This window comes from Oxyura jamaicensis (genome assembly GCF_011077185.1).
Source record: "Oxyura jamaicensis isolate SHBP4307 breed ruddy duck chromosome 1 unlocalized genomic scaffold, BPBGC_Ojam_1.0 oxy1_random_OJ106612, whole genome shotgun sequence".
Lineage (NCBI taxonomy): Eukaryota > Metazoa > Chordata > Aves > Anseriformes > Anatidae > Oxyura > Oxyura jamaicensis.
This window is the reverse complement of record NW_023303251.1, coordinates 1-4,109: the sequence shown is the minus strand read 5'-3', so window position 1 is coordinate 4,109 and position 4,109 is coordinate 1. Positions and strand designations below refer to the sequence as shown.

General features: G+C 51.4%; 1 long non-coding RNA gene across 1 annotated transcript; it reads right to left on the bottom strand.

Moving 5' to 3' along the window:
• Positions 1–1,588: 1,588 nt before the first annotated feature.
• On the bottom strand, positions 1,589–2,581 carry LOC118156960. The gene is made up of 2 exons (XR_004746499.1): positions 2,429–2,581; positions 1,589–1,809 (listed from the first exon to the last, which is right to left on the bottom strand). It is a non-coding gene; the product is annotated as an uncharacterized LOC118156960 (long non-coding RNA).
• Between the last annotated feature and the right edge of the window lie 1,528 nt (positions 2,582–4,109).

The following is a 4,109-nucleotide window of genomic DNA, read 5'->3' as shown; positions in this document are numbered from 1 at the left end:
CCGAGGGCCGGGAGCAGCCCCCTGAGCCCAGCTCACTCATCCCACCTTCTTCACCCTGATTTTGGGGTGATTTCCACAGCAAGCCTCAGGCTTTTTAGATTCTGCCACTTCAGAGAGGTCACCCTGCAGCTTTGGAAATCAGCGGCTTGTTGTTTCCCTCCTTTTTTTTAATTATTATTTTCCCCTTTTCCCTTATTTTTAACCAGAGAGGCAAACTTGAGCTGTGTACACTGGGTCGCTCCGATCCTTCTTAAAAAGATGGCACCAAAACTTTCATCGCTCCTCAGACCTGGGCCCCATTGGCCCCAGGTATTTTGGCTCCTCTCTAAAAGCTGTGGCCCAGGAATAAAACTCAGGCTATGGCTCACTACCTTCCTGCAGGACAGGGAAATACAACAGGGCTGGTGTCTAACCTGGTTGCACCTCGGGATTTTTCTTCTTTCTTGTTTTCAACACGCGCCGTGGTGCGGCCCTGGGTGAATGTGCAAAACTTTCAAATCAAGCCTAACAAGCTCCCAAGGTGCAAATGAAATATCCCAAGCGTGAGGACAGCGGGGTCATTCTCACACCCCTGCTCTACAGCTTGCTTTTCTTCTCGAGATCATCTAATCGTGCAAAAACTAAACACCGTACGCAAAGCCTGTTCGCCTAATTAAAGAGGAAAATACTTAAGTGAGAGAGAGGGGGAAAGAGAGAAAGAGAAAGGAAAAAGTATGACAGATGAAAGAGAAAGAGGAAGACATAGAGCAAGAGAGGGGGAAAGTGGGAGTGAGGAAAGAGGTAAAAAAGGAAGGGACGAAGGAAGAAAGTAAGGGAAGAAAGGAAGGGAAGTAGGAAGGAAGGAGAGATGGAAAGAGAGAGAGAGAAAGAAAGAAAGAAAAGGAAAAAAGGAAAGAAAGAAGAAAAGAAGGAAAGAAGAAGGAAAGAAGAAAATAAGAAAAGAAGGAAAGAAGGAAAGAAGGAAAAGAGAAAGAGAAAGAAGGAGAAGGATAAAAAGAAAGAAAGAAAGGGAAGAAAGAGAGCGGGAAAAGAAAGCGAAAAGTAGGGATGCATTTCTCCCAAGCCAGCCCCCAAATCTCCCTGTGCCGTAGTTTCCCAGGGGCTCTGCCCGCCGGCAGCCGGGGCTCGGGGCTGCTCGGAGCCGCCGGAGGTCGGGGGAACAGCGGGGGTCACTCACCGTGGTGGGCCGTGGGGTATCTCTGCACGGTGGCTCGCACGGAGTTGCCGTAGTACGGGGGGACAGGGTTGCCTTGTCCGTCGATGTTAAAAAGTACATCCACTTCCTCGGCGAGAGGATACTGCGTGGGGTCCATGTAAGTATGGCCAAGGGTGGGGTGGTGCGAGTCCGGGTGCTGCCCATTGAGCACGGCCGGGTGGTGGTGGCTCACCCACCGCGGCTGGTCCGTGGAGACCTCCATCTTCCGCGCTTGGTGCTCCGCCGCTTCTCTTCCTCCTCCTCCTCCTCGTCCTCGGCAGGGCGCGGGGGGCCGGCGGTGGGAGGGGGGGACGGTGAGGAGACGGTGCGGAGTCGGGGAGGGGGGGAACTGCCCGTCGAGTTCGGGATTGTTTCTGTTTTGCTTTGGTTTTTAATCGGAGGGACGGGGGGTTGAGGTGATGAGCGGCCGGTTCCAAAAACAAAAATAAAAAAATAAAAATAAAGGAGGAAAAAAAAAAAAGGAGAATGTAATAAAAAAGGAAACAAAAAAAAAAAGAAAGAAAACAAATAAACTCAGGGAAAAAAAATCTCTACGAAGTGAGATCCCCTCGGTATCTTCCGCTCTTTTGCAGATGTTTCTCTTCTTTGATCACCTGTAACGAGAAAGAGGAAAGGGAAGGAGCAGAGAGAGAGAGAGAGAGAGAGTGGCAGAGAGAAACGTGCTTGAGAAGCTCTGAACTTTAGCACCTGACTTTTTAGGCAGCAGCAAACCCATCCCATCCCGCGGCAGCCATCCCTGGGAAGCGCCTGCTCTGCCCTGGACCCACCTCTCCCAGCGCCTCTTTCTCTTTCGCTCTCTCCCCGCCCGGCTCGCAGCAGCTCCGGCCGCCGCAGCTCGCTTGCTCTGGCTTTTTTTTTTTTCCTTTTTTTTTTTTTGGTCCTTTTTTACCCCTTTTTTTTTTTTTTCGGTGTCGCCGCGGTTGTTTGTTTATTTGTTTGTTTGCTCAATTTGCACCTGAGAAGCTCCGGCGGCTTAAGCCCGGTGAGAACTTGTGCCATTCGCTGCGCTGCAGCCTAGAGCCACTTTGATTGCTCATTAATTATTATGCAACCGAGAAAGGGAGGAAGAGAGGAAAAAGAGGGGGGAAAAAAAGAGGAGGGGGGGTAATGCGATAGACAAGAGGGTGGGGGTGAGGGGAAGGAGCGAGGGCAAAAGGAGGGGGGAAGAAGGGGGGGGGGGGAATAAAGTCGCTAAAGAAATTCCGCACAAACCTTGGTGGAGAAGCAGTATGTGACCCAGGAGGGATGAAGCTGAAAGTGCTTGATCAGATCAGATTGTGCTCGCTCGCCCTATTTTTTTCCCTTTTTTTTTTTTTTCCTCTCTCCCTCTTTTTTTTTTTTTTTTTTTTTTTTTTACAGGGAAGGCATTCTTTCTGAAAGGAGCAGGATGGCGCCAGCCGGCTCAGTGCTTACAGACAGCTGTGGCGAGACGCAACTTAAGGAGGTTCCAGTGTCATAAGCACGGGGAGGCGGAGCCTGGCCCCGGCTGAGGAGGGGACCGGCGGGGCGCACCCGGAGCCTCCGCGCTGCCCCCGCCGTACACCCGCGGGATACCCGCGCCGGGCGGCGCAATTTCACCAACTTCTTTTTCCCTCCCCTATGTTATTTTTTCCCATTCTTTTACTCTATTCTTTCTTATTATTTTTACTATTTAATTTTCTTTCTTTTCCCTTTTCCTCTTTTTATTTTTTTCCTTATTTTCTTTTTTCTTTTTTTTTCTTTTTTTTCCTTTTTCTTTTTCCTTCTTTTCTTTTTTCTTTTTCTATTTTTTCTTTTTTTCTTTTCTTTTCCTTTCTATTTACTTCCTTTTTCTCTTTCTATTTTATTTTTTTAAGGGGTTAACTAACTTTTCCCGCCGGCCACCAAACTCTGCGAGCGGTAGGCAGCTCCCGGACGTTATGTGATTGAGTAGGGCCGCTTCCCCTTGTCCTCCCTTCACCTCGGGGGGGCTGAAGGTTCAATAGAGGCCGGAGCCACTCCGGGATGCGCCGGCAGGTGCAGCACCTCCGAATGCTGGTGACCCTAAAGGCGGCCTTTGCGAGGGGCTGCCGGCAGATTTAGGGCTGCTCCCTCTGGGGATGTGCTTTTTGAATATAAACTCCGAGAAGGAAATAATACAATTTTAGGGCTTTTTTTTTTCCCACTTCTACCGAAGATGTTGGTTCTCCTGGACACCTACCGGAGCCGTGCAGGGGACGTGCAGCAGGGCTTGGGATGGCTCCGCAGACCTCCTCGGGACGCGCCCCCCCCCCCCCCCCACCGTGTCCCCGCTCCGTCCCGGCCGCCCCCGGTCTCGAACTTGCGGCTCCCCGCGGCGCCTCCCGCTGCCCTCAGCCAATGGGGGGCGAGCAGGAACCGGGGCGGCGGGCGCGAGCCGCGCTGATTGGCTGCTGCCCGCCCCCTCCCGCCCGGCCGCTGCCTTGAGCCAGGGCATCCCCTAGCGGGGACGGGACGGGACCGGGCGGGACGGGACGGGGGGAGATGGGGAGGGATGGGGGGAGATGGATGGATGGAGGGGGCTGGGGGAGATGGGGGGGAGTAGGAAATGGGGGGATATGGGGGGGGGGGATATGGGGGAGAGATGGAGAGAGGGGAGAGGGAAATGGGGAGGAAGGGGTGAAAAGGAGGAAGAGAGGGAGAGAAAGAAAGACGGAACGAGAGGAAGGGAGAAAGAGGAAGGGAGTAAAGGAGAACGAGAGGGGAAAAAATGAAAAAAAAAAAGAAAAAGAAAAAAGTAAAAAATGAGAGAGAGAGAGAAGGAAGGGAGGAAGGGAGGAAGGAAGAAAGGAAGAAGGAAAGAAGGAAAGAAAGAAAGAAGTGTGAAAATTTAGGAAGAGAAAAGAAAAAAGAAAAGAAAAGAAAAGAAAAGAAAAGAAAAGAAAAGAAAAGAAAA